The sequence below is a fragment of the Drosophila albomicans genome, chromosome 2L, assembly GCF_009650485.2.
Source record: "Drosophila albomicans strain 15112-1751.03 chromosome 2L, ASM965048v2, whole genome shotgun sequence".
Lineage (NCBI taxonomy): Eukaryota > Metazoa > Arthropoda > Insecta > Diptera > Drosophilidae > Drosophila > Drosophila albomicans.
The window spans coordinates 25708270-25723994 of NC_047628.2; the positions used below are offsets into that span (position 1 = coordinate 25708270).

The 15725-nt window shown below is 37.6% G+C and overlaps 1 long non-coding RNA gene across 1 annotated transcript in view; it reads right to left on the bottom strand.

Annotated features, from left to right (window-relative positions):
* The window catches only part of LOC127565317 (uncharacterized), a 54866-nt gene that overhangs the window by 27704 nt on the left and 11437 nt on the right, over nt 1–15725 (bottom strand). The window contains exon 2 of the long non-coding RNA XR_007954671.1: nt 6922–7023. This is a non-coding gene — a long non-coding RNA (uncharacterized LOC127565317). The remainder of the gene's footprint in view (nt 1–6921; nt 7024–15725) is intronic.

Sequence of the window (15725 nt, forward strand, 5' to 3'; positions counted from 1 at the left end):
CCTGCATGACAAAGTTTATGAGTTTATTCAGCCCGTAGCAATTTGAGGCATGTCGCACTTGGTCAGCTTGGTTGTTGGGTTCGTTTTTGGGAGGGATTTGGGTGGAAGTGAGGGGGTGGACAGCTTTCAGGCAGGTTGACATATCAAAAGTATGAAATATTTTAAAAGAAATGTTTTCGGTGGAAAAAGTTTTCAATTACAACATTATAAAGATCGACAAGCTGTCTGCGGCAATATGCAGGGACACGTTTCTCCCCTCTCCCTCTTCTCTCTCTCTCTCTCTTCTCTCTCTTGCTTCCGCTTCGTATGTGGCATGTGCCAGAAATTATTATTTATATGCGCTGCGAACGAAATTCATGTTCGACACACGTCTCTAAGGATTAACAGGAGTGACCACAAAATCATCATCAGCAGCAACAGCAGCACAAAAAGGCCAAAAGTGTTGCGGCCAATGGCCAAAGCATAGATGATGATGGTCAGCAGAGGAAGAGAGAGAGGGGGGAGTAAAGGGCAGGTGCAACGAAGTTTGACGTGTGTCTGGACGGAAGCTGTTCGCTGTGAAGTTTTTGGCTCTAAACTACAAACATTTTTGTATAAAAATGCCCGATGGCTCAATTGACGAAGCTGCTCCCCCCACTACTTCCTCTCCCCCCGCTCGATAGAAAAGGGAAGTGGAATAAACTGAAATATGTAGAAAAATGTTCCCAAGAGTCGCTAGCTAACAGTGACTAGATCTGTGGAAAATGTCCCAAAACAGAGCTAAAAAGTCAACGTCAAGTAGGGAAAATGACGCATAGCAAAAACTAGAGAACTTTTTTTTATAAATGGTATATATAAAGTATAGTAAATAGTATATATAGTGGAAGTGGAAGTGGCCAAGAGTGTGTCCGAGCTGTCAAAAGCCACTATAAACTTGTGACGTGTCAAGCGTCACAACATTCCCCAAATGTCCTTTGGCTGTGTTGTGGCACACATCTTGACTGCATGTGAAACTTTTGAATTTATTTTTCTTCCGCTTTCTGTTTGCCTTGTTCTCGTTGTTGTTGTTGTTGTTGTCGGGCATATAATTTTTTAATAACGGTAAACGACGGCATGCCATGAATGACAGCTGAGCGAGTGCTATGCTGACCCAGCAAACTGGAGCCGTGTACATTGTACATAACTGCCAGCTTAAGTGAAAAATGTCATACGCGCGTCTGTTAAAAACTGTCTCTCTTCTGTCCTCTCTTCAGTCTCTCCTCTGTCTCTGTTGTCTGGCCTCAAGAACTCAACCAGCGCCCCCTGGCGGTCAGTAGCGAGCGCGCACAAAACTCTGCACATCAAAATCACACGCCATGTCAACGTCACCTGCAAAAACTGACCATTCAACGATTGGTGGGGACAACAGCATTAAAGGGGGAGAGAAGAGAAAGGCATGACAGAGGCCAAATACGCTGTGGGTCTCGTTTCGCCTCCTCTCGTCTCGTTTCGTCTCGTCTCGGTCACGTCAACGTCAAACCATTTTGGTGGTTTGTCCGCCAACTGTCTTCAGCGGACTTGACCGTTTGGGAATGTCACGAATCCTTCCCGGATTTCATTCACTCTCTCTCGCTCTCGCTCTCTCTTTCTCTCTCTCGCTCGCTCTTTTTCTCTCGCTTAATGAGTGCATTCACAATGCAATTACAACGCGCAGTTAAAGCAATTGAAATGTTTACGTCAAGCAGATCATTCAATGTACTTTTAAAGATGTTAAGCATTTCAATCAAATGGGTAAAAGGTCTTTTAAATTTATCTTCAATTTTAAATATGTTGGGAATTAATTTCCTCAATAATATTTCCAATAGGCAAAATTAAATTTATTGAATTTAAGAATCAAACCTTTTGTATTCATACAGGAAGCTTTTTATCTGGCATAACATTTGAGCATAACTTTCTTTTTCTAACCTCTATTGTAGTTTCTTCCCTTTATCTCTAATATTATTTTCCTAGTTCTCCTATTCATTCTATCCATAATTATTTTTAAATTCTTCTATCCTTTTTTCTTCTTCTTTGCTGTTTTTTCCGTAAATGTTTTTTCTCCTTCCTATCTTAATCGCTTGTTTATTTTCCAACCTTCTTCTTTACTGTTGTGTTCTTTATCGTTTCACGGACTCGCATAGATTATTTAACCTCTTAACCTTTACTTTATTTTCTACCATGCTTCTTTTCTCACAGCCTTGCTTTACTCTCCAAAATATAATGGAAATTAGTTATTCTATGCTGGTATTATCCAGTCTCTCCCATGCATTCCATCCTTAACCTTCATTTGCTGTCCTTCTTCTTTTCTGTTGATTTCGTAACTGTTTTATTTCTTCTTAGCTTAAACTCTTCTCTATTCATGCATCTTCTTTGCTGTTGTATTCATTAGCTTGCATTTTTTCTTCTCACTTTCTTTTTATCCTTAACCTTCACTTTATTTTCCATCAAACTTCATTCCTCACAGCCTTTGCTAAGCTCTCCGAAATAAAATGGGAATCAGTTATTCTTTGCTGTTATTTTCAATCATTCTATCGTTAATCTCTATATTATTTACTGTTCTTCTTTGCTATTGCTTCCGTAAATGTTTGTTTTCTTCTCACCTAAAACTCTTCTCCATTTTCCATCCTACTTCTTTGATGTTGTGTCCGACGCATATATATTTTGTGCTCACCTGCTTTCTATCCTTAACCTCTACTCTATTTTATAACACTCTTCTTTTCTCATAGCCATGTTCTGTTCTCAAAATATAATGGGAATCAGTTATTCTGAGTGACATTGCTGTTTTGGTTTTTAACACAAAAATCAAGAACAATCCATTTAATGGATCTGCTGGCCTCACACACAACCCACACCATATATTTTTGTCTGTCGTTTTTTTGGGGAGACACGAGTATGTTTTATATTACTCGATAAACATTTATTTGGCAATGTTGAGATGTGAAAATGTGAAAAGTGTGCGAGTGTGTGTGTGTGTAAAAGGCCACTGACATTTTACAATCGGACTTGTGACTGAGCCAGAGAGACACTTGCACAAATGAACATTTGCAGAAAGAGTTTCGACTGAGTGACAGTCGGCAAGACAGCCGACAATGTTCAGTTTTCAAATACTCAAACACTAAGATGGCAATACTTACTACTATCTCCACACACACACACACTCGCTGAGCTAACTAAACAAACACGTACATACTTGTATGTCAAAAGTATTTCGAGATTTCGAGAAAACTGGAAGCAACACAGCTCGACAACGAAATGAAGATGGAGATGGAAGAAGAGATGGAGGCGGAGGTGGAGGAGGAGAAGAATGCATTCAACTCAAACCATTGGCGGATGCAGTTTGGACAAATGACAGCAGACACAATCCCGTCGAATCGACTTGTCGTTTCCACCCAGCAAATGATGAACCGAAGCACTCCGAGATAGATATTCATTTTGCAGCTTTTGCCTGCAAGTTCATTTTCACATCTCGAAGTCGAAGTCGAAGTAGAAGAAGATGCTCATCAATTGGGAGAGCGAGTGAAATGAGCAAAAAGCCTGGCGGTTGACAACTACAAAACTTTTTAGTTCTACATAGTGTTTTTTTTTTGTTCTTCCTCTTTTCGTTTTTGTCATGTACAATACATAAAATATTTTATTTCATTTGTGATTCTCAAGTGAACACAGCGAAGGAGCGATAGAGAGTACTTCGATGCAAAAATTTAGCAAAAATCTTTTGCTTGGCAAAATAGTTGACATTTTAAGTTTTATTTTAGTGTGTTGGTTGTGTTGTGTGTATGTGTGTTTGTGTGTGTGTTCCACTGATGACACTGACAGGCATGCAAATGCATTTAATTGGAAGGGTTTTATGTGCTGCTGTCCTTGGGTTATCCTGTGCCTTTGGCTTAGGCCATTCAGTTTGCTTTCAGCAATAAAATAATTGTTCGCCATGTATTTTTCATTTTCTATCAAAATAGCTTTCGTTCACTGCCATTTTGCTTGCTTGTGTTGTGTGTGTGTTTTGTGTGTGTTGTTGTCAATTGTCAATTAAATAAAAATAATGGAACTCCGTATCAATTTAGAGATTGCCTTCAGACTACTCAACACAATTAACTTGCTTCACTTCATACTCCCTAACTTCAATTGCTTAAACATCTGTTGGGAAAGCTTTCTCCTTCTTCCTCTTCTTCTGTTCCCTCCGCAAAATTCTCCTTTCCTTCCCTCCAAACTGTTTGTCAATCAAAGTTCTCCGAGTTCTTGCGAGTATGTTCATGCTGGCTGGCAATTCAAACAGTTTTCGTACGTTGCAATTACTTGTCTACCTATTTAACCCAACTCTTCATCCATCCATCTATCCATTCCGTCTATCCATCCATCCATTCATCTATCCATCGAGCACAAACGTTTAGCTGTCCAAAATGTCTATTCAACTGGCCATCTAATTGCAGTAGTCAGACCATCTTCTTCATCTTCCATTCCCACTGTTGGAATGTCCTTTGGCTTCCCTTGAGTTTCGGCGCCTCTCTTATTCTCTCTCTCTCTCTCTTATCTCTCTCTGTCTATCGTCCATCTGCCTTAAGTTGTAAATTTTAGTGTTTAGTCCATTATTATTTTCACATTTTGCAGTCATTTACACTGCTCAGCGGAATAATACAGCTGCACTTGTGTGTCCTGTCTAGTCCTTTACTTTCCTTTCCTTTCCTATTCTATTTTATTCTCTGCTCTGCTATGCTGTCCAACTGACCGTTCATCTCGATGTTCATCCGTCAGAAGTCCGGTTCATGTTGTCCTTCAGAGCTGTCCTTTTGCTCTCCGTCTCAGCGTCGCCATCTAAACACATTCCCAAACAGTTGCACAAGTTGTACGAGTAGTCTGTTTGTTTTGACTGCAAGTACGCAATGAGTAAGGGAGTAACAAGACAGACAGTAACGAGTCGGAGAACTTGTACCTATCAAACATGCATTTGCAACGAGTTCGATGCTTGTTGCAAGCAATCAAATTGTTGTAGACGATTGTAACGAGTAATGAAAAGAAGGAACGAGGGAATGTCATTCAACGAACGAAAAGAAAAGCGACGAGTAGATGTGACGAGTACATTTATACAATGAGTAAAACTGTAACACACTGAAACTTTCTAACCAACTAATCTTAGAAAAAGAAATCAACGAGTTGATGTAACGAGTACAATTATATAACAAGTAATACGCTAACATGTTGTGACGAGCAGAGAGAAAGAAGAGAAACATTTATCCGTATTTTTAAGTAAAGGGTGGGAAAATAATATTCAAGGAATAGCAAAAAGTACAAATATTTAACGAGTGCACTTAAAAAAAGGGACAAAAAATCAAGCGATTAATGTAACGAGTTAAGACAATGTAAATATATGATATTGAAAAAATCATTCAATAAACAACATTATGCTAAGTTTACTCTAGAAACAGACGGCAACGAGTAGATGTAACGAGTACTAATTAAGAGCGAGTAGAACTATAAAATGTATAAGAATTTCACTCTGAATTTCCGTATTTAATGCGTTAAGCAACTAAAGCCCATTTGGTTATTATTGCAGATACTCGTTGCTAGAGACGTGGTGTGGTCATTAAATGAGCGACAAGTCCGACGGCCAGCATCATTATGCTGGCATTAATATATCACATGGCCAAAAGTCAGCGAAAACTCGAATCGTGGATTGGGATACCGTAATTGCGGTCTGTGTGTGTGTGTTTTTTTTTCTCGCGCTGCCCAACATTATTGGCAAAAATTAATTAAATATTTTCCAAATGAATGATTCAACATACATAACAAACAGACGGTGGCGGAGGCATTGGCGGGGGCGACACACGTCTGCAGGTCACTCTGGATTTCGAATCGGAATCAAAACCATAACGAACGCGTTTGCGGGGGAAGTGGGAAAGGGAATCAACTGGGTGGGAGGAAGAGAGACGAAGGTTGGCGGCGGCTCGTCAATGGAGGGCAACACTTATGCACTTCTGCATTTGAATTATGTCAAATCCATTTTGTTTTAATGAAACGTTGATTGTTTCGCAATTAATTTTCTATTGTTTGACAGTAATTATTATTATATTATAATTTATATTTGCATTGTTTTGAAGCACACACACACAATACAAAAGCTCCACAAATTTGCCGATATGCAAAAACACAATCTCTCGTTGTCGCCGCTCTCTGCATTTGCTTGTTGCAAGCCCCTCACTCTGTCTAACATACTCTATAAGCTTTGCATAATACACAAGAGTTTAGGATGCGATTGTTAGCTGATAATTTCTGACAATATGAACTCAAGTCAAAAGTGAAAAGAAAAATGTGAAAATTGATTCTAGCTTGATTAATGAAATGGTAAGAAATAATTTCTATAAATTACTTAGATTATAATAGAATACACAAGTGTTTGAAGAGGATCCCAAAACTGTTAAACATTAACTCGTTCTATATATAATAGATCTATAGTCTATAATCAATAGTTGAAATTATTTTAAAGATGAGTGTGTTCTTTATACTTAATGAGATTTTAATATATTCAACTATATTTGAGTTTAAATATAATTACAACGAACGAAAGGGAAAGCGACGAGTAGATGTGACGAGTACAACGAATAATTCTATAATATGTTATGACGAGTGATGTCATGTGGAGAATAAAGAGTGTGGAAAGTCAATGGAAAGCAAATAGTACAAATATTTACAGAGTGCAACTAAAAAAAATGTGTGAAAAATTAACAAATTTTTGCAACGAGTAAATAGAAAGAAAATAATGTTTAGAGAAAATCCCAACAACTTTAAAGAAGAGTCTGCTCTATATCAAAATCAATTTGATTTTTTCGCAGAACTCGTTCTGCGAGTTTTAAATATATTAAAGATATATTATATATATGAAGAATATATATTAAGATATATTATATAAATATTGATACATTTTTCTTGACTCACCAAATGCATGAAAATTCTCTCGTTTCTTGTCCTTAAATGCCAACTGTTGCTAGAATCCTTAAACTTTGCATCAATCGATTAGTTTGCTTTGCTTTGCGTTGCCTGCAACATAAACAGGAAACCGCATGATAAACACTTTGATTAATGATTAATTAGCATTATCAATATTAACCCATATTTAAATCAGAATTTATTTATGCATCTCTGCACAATGTTCGCTACCGTTTCATTTTGATGGGGCAATTGAGCAAAAAGCATTTATCTAGTCTTCGTTCTGCGTTGCATTAACAAGTACCACGTAATCCATGTTTTCAATGCAGGCCGAAAACTCGTACGACAACAATTTATATATACACAAATATATATATAAATATATATATATAGATAGAGATAGAGTATAGTATATCAAGTGATGTGGCCATTTTCATGGCGATTGCTTCTGCTGCTGGACGTTGTTCGTCGTTGTTCGTTGTTCGTTGTCCGTCTGTGTTGTCTCTTTGTGTGTTTGTTGTTGCCTGCTGCAAGTTGTGTCTTGACACACGTATGTTTTTAGCTGTATTTCTGGATTTTGGCCAGGCAAAAAGTTGTGTAGGGAAGGGGAAGAGTAGCGGGGGGATACGCCATCTTGAGTATGGGGCCATAAATCGTGTGTGAATGTGTGTGTGTTGGGTTCGTCTTCGTCAGTTAATTTAAAACATGTCAGACAACTCCGACAACTTTGGACAATTGATTGACGTTTTAAAAGTTTAGCAGAGGAGGCGTTGCTTGCAACATCGACAACAACAACAAGAGAGAAGAAGGCCACAAGAAAATCAACTGCAAGTGGACAAACACGACACACAACCAACTGTTGTTGTTGTTGTTCTCGTTGTTGTTGGCCTGGCCTAGTCGGACTTGCTTGTCCAGAGAATATGCAGTGACGTTTTTGGAATTGCAAAAAGGCCGAAAGTAATTTATTTATTCTCCATTTGTCTTGACGATGAGCAAACGAGCCAAGTGATGGCCCCGGCCACGCTTCGATGAATGCCATCGCCATCAGCTTTAGCATTGGCCATGGCTTCAGCTTTTGGTTTTTCGGTTTGTTCGGTTTTGACCATCGTCGTCGTCGAGTTGTTGGCGTTGGCGTTGCCATTACTTAGGTGTAAGGCACTCTTCGTAGAGTTTTGAGCCGGATGTCTCTCAAGTGATTTGTGACTCGCTGTGACCCATAAATGAATTCTTAAACTGCACAAGCATTTTAGTTTGCAACTAACATCTACTAATAACTCAACAAGTATTTTGCAGCACTTCACCAAACAAGTTATTCAAATCGATAATGCAATTAATGGGTCAAGTTTGAGCTCATCTGCTGAGTTATTGGGTTAGAAATGAGCTGGGAAATGATATAATTGCTGATGACATTTAAAATAATTTGTCTTTTAATAAAAAGTTAACATTTTTCTCTCAGTATACTTGATTCATTTAAATTAATATAAGTGGAAGCTTTACTTGCTGAATTTTCAAAGCATATTTTTACTAATAATTGCAGAAAGAATTTAATATCGTAGCATAAAATACTGAATTAAGATTTCCCAAATATTATAAAACAAATTTATATATTTTAAGGCAGAAATTAACGGCAAATAAAGTTACTAGAACTTAGATATAGTTCGAATCATCATAAACATTTTCTTCATTTGCAAGTCATTCAGGAAGGAAATTTGTCATAGATACAAAAATATCTCAAACAAAGCTTTTTAAAAAAAGCCACACAAAAAACTGCATTGAAAACGCAATAAGCAGAGCAAACTTGTATGTCTTTGGCAATTTGAAATTTAGCCAGCAGCAAACAAGGACCAACTATACGTCCGTCCGTCTGTCTGTCCGTCCGTCCGTCCGTCCGTCCGTCTGTCGATCTGTTCGGTTGTCTATCTGAAGGCTGAAGGCTAGCAGGTTGCTTGCGCCTGCCTTTCAGCATTGCTCTTAACTAACCATCAAAAGAAATGGTCAGCAACTTTTTATAAAAGAACAAACAAGAAAAGCTATCAGCTGTTAGAGTGTGTTAGTATGTGTGTGTGTGTCTGTGTGTGGGGGCAAAGGAGCATTTCCAATGCAAGATGACAGCTCATTCGTCAAATCACACAAAGAAAAATGTGAACTCTTCATCAGCTTTTTGGGTCGTCGTCGTCGTCGTCGTTCTCATCGTTGAATGCCTTGTCCTTGCCTTGCCTTGTTGTTGTCCTCGTCTTCGTCTTCGTCCTCATCCTCGTCCTCGTCTCTGTCTCCAGCTTCGTTTCGTGCTCTTCCGTGTCCCCAAGCTTGCTTTGTCTATGCAGCGAACGCCATTTCGCCGCTGGCGAGTTGATGTTGACGTTTCAATATTGATGCAATGTGCTCCGACTGCGTCCTCCTTCAGTTCTTGCCGAATCTACCAAACAGCATCGCTCTTCCTCTCTCTTCCTCTCTCTCTCTCGCTCTTGGTCTACAGCATAACATATTTCATCGCTGCTTGCCAATTCTTGACTGACATGAAAAATAACAAAACAACAAAAGCGGTCAGTGCCAAAAGGATAACGCGAGTAAACAGCGCCCTGACAACGTCAGTCTGACGAGCAAGAGTTGGAGTTGGATGCAAGGAGAGAGGAATGAGGAAGCGATGACGCTGTATTGGCCCAATCCCAACTCTACTCTCTGTGAATGCTCCCTGGGATGCTTCGGTCAACGGAAGCAGCGTAATCCATCGTCGAACGCCTTTGCAGCATGTCCTTGGCAAGTACTGCCACTGCTTTAGCTGCTGCATATGCCGCGCATTGCATTCACATTCAGTCGCTTTATGCTGCTTGCCACTTGCCACTTGCCTCTTGCTTGGCCAATTTTGTGCAGCTGTCGCTTGAACGATGGATGGATGATTGCGAGCATCTCTCTCAGCTCCATTGCCGCAAATCTTATAGAGCACAAACTTTCACGTCAAACTTGATGGAGTAGGCAGCACACACACACACACATATATTGCGCTTTAGTCTGGCTAAAATATAATATATAGCTGGACAGACATCGGAGCGTATCTTGCATCTTCATAACACAGTTCAATAGCATCATAAATTCCTTCGCTTTGCATGATAGCAAAGATCTTTTTTATAATAGTTGGCCACATATTCCTTTGGCTTTGCTTTTTATAATCTTTGATGCCATTTAAATTATCAGCAATTATGAAATATTTTCAGCATCAATTATCAAAGAATGTATATATCGTGTAGTTTACTCTTTGATTCTTAATCATAACTAACATTTATCTTTTCCAACTAACATTAAATTTTTATTAATTGAATTGATTATTGAGTTCTTGGCAGCTTTGTTGACAAACTTTGTTTGATGCGTTAAAAGTTTAATATTTATATGAATCAATCAACGAAGATATATGGTATTATCTGAAGAACTATTTCTTACTTAATGCATCTCGTCTAGTTTTCTTTTTGATACTTAATCATTTTTAACATTTAAATTTTCCACACTAATATTAATTTTTTAATTGAATTGATTATTGAGTTCTTGACAGCTTTGTTGACCAACTTTGTTTGGATTCTAGAATTCTCTTCAACTGATTCGTTTATAGTTTAATATTTATGTGAATCAATTATTAACGAAGATATATGGTATTATCTGAAGAACTATTTCTTACTTAAAGTATTTTTCAAATTATTAATCAGTCTCAAGAAGTTTCTGTAATATCACCATCATCATGTTTTACTTGTATCTGTTTCAAACTAATATTGAACTCCTTTTTAATTGAATTTATTATCGTGTTCTTTCTAATTTGATTGCAAAAATATCTATGAATTCATAATTGTAGATATCTATGGTATTTAACTAATTCTGAAATGGAATATTATTTAAAACTCAAAAGTTTTTAATTCTAAAGCCTTAGCTAGTTCTTTAATGATCTAAATTATTTATCCCTTTGATTTTCTTTCAAATAATATTTAAAATTCTAGAACTCTTTCTTACTTACTTTATTTTAATTATCATATTATATATCAATTATTTAATTAATCATTATATTATATATCAACAATTATTTAATATTCTGGAATTCACTTTGATTATTTTTCAATATCCCTAAAATATATTTAACTTATTCGATAAGTTTCATTTATTTATTACTTTGATTATCATTCAAATACTATTTAATATTCTATAAATGTTTTTAATTATAGTTTTAATTATTTATCTACACAATTCCTTTAATTACAACTCATTCCTTCGTTTAAGCTTTTTTCTTGCTCCTTTTTCAACCTTATAGCTCAGCTTCAACTTTTATTGATGCTCTATCATCACTGCTGCTGGCTGCTGTCCTGTAAAACTCTGGCTGTCTGTCAAGCCACGAGTTTGACCCAACAGCTGCCCCCGCTTTCCCCAAACCAAACCCAAACTATAAATGATGCAATAATTCTTTAAACTTGCGACAGCCAAGACGTTGGGAAATCAAGAAAAATTTGCCTCGGGGAGTTTAGTTTAGCTGCTGGGACAAAGGATTACGCCAAAGAGATAGATTGAGAGAACGAAAGAGAGAGATGTAGACAGAGAGAGAGAGAGAGAGATAGACTGAGAGTGAGGTTGTGATAACTTGGCATAGGTTACGTGTATATGTGAAAAATGCACAGGACATTAAAGCAGCTGCTTTTGACCCCTTGATGTATGACTGGATGATGGGTTAGTCTATCGGCCAGTTGCTCCTGGCGTCAGCTGTTCGTCCTTGCTGTTGTCCTGTGCTGTCCTGTCTTTTCTTTTGCCTTCATCATCGTCGTCGTTGTCGTCGTCAACAACAACTTCTTCTCTCGTCATCTTTGCAGCGGTCGCTGACTGACTGACTGACGGTCCATTCCATTCTGGGCACTGTTAATGGCTTCGGTCCATTATCTCGTCATGTTTGTTACAAAATTTAATTACTCTTATTTATTTTTCAGTGCCTTGCTGCGCGTCCATCCCGGTCAACTGTCCACCCACCTCCCACCTCCCATCTGCACTCGTTGTGCGTTGTTGTGTTTTATGATTTTCAACTTCATCAAAAAATTGTGAACGCAAAAATTAAATGTGAAAAAAATTAAATTAAAAACACTTTTTCGTGCTGGATGCGTCCTTGCTTCTTACTGCTTCTTCTTCTGCTCCTTCATTGTCTACTGCTTCTTCCTGTCTCATATTCTCGCCTCTGTCCTCCTAATGTTTCGTCAAAAGGACAAATCAGCGCCAGGACAACACTGCACTTGACCCTCTATCATCTGCACCCCAAACACCAAAACATCCAGCGTTTTCCCCTCCCCACTAAAATCTGAGACTTTTTGGGGGTGCGGTAATGAGTGTCCTTAATTTGTTTTTACCCTAGAAAAATGTGATCACAATTTTGTGCTTGCGATTAATTTTTTGAATGTTTACACTTTTGAATTTCAGCGTGAGTTTTTGATGAAGTCTTTAAATGTTTTACTTGATTAGCAAGGCTTTTGATGAATGATGAACTGAAATAAAAGATATGTACATATGTTCGATAGGGAACAATGAGCTTTCAAAGTTGCTGAATGAAGTTTATTCGCTGCGTTGAAAATTAGTCGACGGAGCTTTCGTTTGTATTCAACTTTTTTGAAGTAAAGTTATATTTTACTTAAATTGGGAACCCGTATAAGGGTAATTAGGTAAGAGTTTATATAGAATATTTTAATTGTTTGACAAACTATTTAAGTTTTAGTGGATATGATTATCTGTTATAAATTTGGATAGTTCTTTAAAGTATTTATTAAAAATGTTTGCAAAAGCTATACTAACAATTTTATAATAATGGAATATTCTGAAGATTCAAAGAAAGCTTTTTATTAAGATTTAGAAAGTTTTCTTAGCTGTTTAGAGTAGGACGTAAATAATATAATATTAATGCATAAGGTAAGCTTTCTAAGAATATAAAGAAAGCTTTTTATCGAAATTCACGCAGATCTTTAAAGTTGTTGCGATTAGAAAGACAATTATAAAATATTTCATATTCGTTTAAAAATGTAAGTATGAAAATCTTCCAAAAGTTAAACAAAGCAATCTTCTGAATTTTAAGCTTTTCTTCCGAAACAACATAAATTCCCTACTGTTTACAAACCTAATCGTATCAAAATTTATAGCTTCAGCTCTGATTGTTTCTCTACATAAAACCAGTGTCATTGGTTCATAAAATGCAATTCATTAACTGCCTTAAAATGCACACAGCAACTGTGCATCAAAGTAGTGAAGCGTCTTTAGAATCGCCACTGCTTTGGCACTCTCAATATTCATCTAAGTGCTTTCTAGCTCACAGTGTCTCACAGTGGTTTCCCTCTCCCCTCTCCACTCTCTGCTCGATGGCTTTGTCAGTCGCTCAGCATTACCAACAAAACGTTCGTCATTTGCTTTTGTCTTTGGGTTTGTTTGCACACGCCGTTTTCTTGCACAATCCTTGCACTCGTCATGCCACGCCCATAGCTGCCTCCCCGCCCCTCCCTGTTCACCCAGTGAGCATTCAGCTCAGTTCAGTTCAACTCAAGTCGAGAGTTGAGTAGAGACGACGACGACGACGACGACGACGTCGACTCGGCCCTGCAGCTGTCAGTCAATGTGTCGTGTCACAGTGTCTCTCCATCTGTCTGTCAGTTGCATGTCTGTGTCTATCTACGTGACATCAGCTTCAGCTTCTGCTTCAGCTCCAGCGAATTTTGTTCCTTCGCCTTGAAGACGAAGGAAGATGCTTTTGCTGCTGCAACCGATGGATGGATTTTTGGATTCGCAACTTGCACTTGGATTACAAGTCTGATTTTGATGCGTACATGCTTTGCTCTCTCTATCTCCCTCTCTCAGTCTCTCCCTCTCTTTCTCTGTGTGTGTGGGTGGTCCACAAAATATTGCAGTTGCTCAGCTGAGCTTACCCAACCTCCAATATGGGTCAACATACATACACACAACGACGGGCGTGAGCTCGCTCGAGTTTTCTTATGCTTTTGTCTTTTGTCCTTTTATTATTTTATTCCTGGCCTTGTTTTAATTCACAGCGTCTGCTGGCGCGTCATTCTCTCCCCATCTCCATTGCAGAGACGACTTTGTCGTCCTTTGGCAACGTCTCCAGCAACATTGTCTCAGTCGCATCCTTGGCTAGAATGTTTACACATAGCCATAGATACACACATGCTTTTGATATGTGTGTGAGTTGCGTTGTAAGTGACATTTGCAATTTTCAAACTATTGAATGAGTGACAAGTTCTGCAGACACGATTGAAACTGACAGCTGCCCTCCTCTCTCTATCCCACTTCTCACTTCCTCTTTTACCCTCTACAATGTCCGTCTATTGCATTTCTTGTATTCCTTCAGCTTCAGCCACAACTACAGCTAAAGGGACAGTCACAATTGCAGTTGCTTACTCTTCTTCTTGACTTGGCCTTGTCCTTAGCTTAGAATGTAACTTCACTCTCTTTCAATGCTGCACAGCATGCAGAGCGGACAAAACGGGTTAACTGTGCTTTAAGACACAGCCAGATTCTGACTCTGACTCTGACTCTAACTCTCATTCTGACTCTAACTTATATGCAGCTTCAGTCTCTCACTTTGATGAGGTAACTGAACACTTTGAAAAATTTAAAGAAATGCACACAAGTGCATGTTTTTTTGTTACTTCATGCATGTGATAGATTTAATTATTTAGATCACTTTATGAACTAGCAAAGGTATTTGAATTGTTTGATAATAAATCTAAAACTTTGTCATGGTTTTGATACAAACTTCTCAATATATGTGCAACATTTTCATACAATAAAAAGTGTGTTATTTTTAAAATGAAGTGAATAATTAACTAATATACTTTAAAAGAGTTGCATAAATCAACAGCGAACTCAAAACCAAAATGATAGTATAAAGTTGTAATGAGAAAAGATCAGCTCAGCACTGTATATGCAATGCATACTAAAAAATACTAACTAAAGTGAGAAAGCTATAGTGGAGTGATCTCGACTGCGAGATACCTACTATCCATCTTGAATTAAGTCAAGTGAGGAACAATATTCATAATATATACGAAATTAAAATACCACAAAAATACTAAAAATATACCAAAGGTTATATTTGGTATATTGATATAGTATTGCTATTATTTTTAGCATATACCAAATCAATAGACCGAAAAAATATACCAACTGCCATATTTGGTATATTGATAAAGTATTACATTCAAAATATACAAAAAATACTGAAATATACCATATTACCAGCCAAAGCAACTAAGTAGCATTTCTTAAATAACTTCTTATTATTGATTGAAAGCAGTTGAAAAATGTATGAACTTTGAATTCCTAAAGTGGTTACATCCTTACTTTGTTCATAAGTATTTGCATATTCATTTGCTTGCACTCTTCAATTATTTACTAAACCATGATTTGGCGCATAAGCAACAAATCTTTAAGCAGACAATTAAAACCGAGTCAATGACATCACAGCTCTGCTGTGAAGAAGCTTTTGTAATGTTTGAGTTTTAAGCAAAAGCCAAAGTTTTGAAGATGCATATTTGAATGCAGTGCAGTGCTAAGGTGCATTTGGGAGTAGGAAAATGATGCCAGGTAATTGGCATTGTAGACAGCATTAACGATGCGGCAATGCAGCAATTACTCAGGATAATGCCCAATTTGCATAATGCTGACGAAATGGCAAAAGTCTGACGAACTGTTGAACTGACCCAACTGATGGCCAACTGATGAATATAACAATAAAATAACATATTAAATGAGGAGCGAAAAGGGACAACATGACTAACTGACTGACTGACTGACTGACT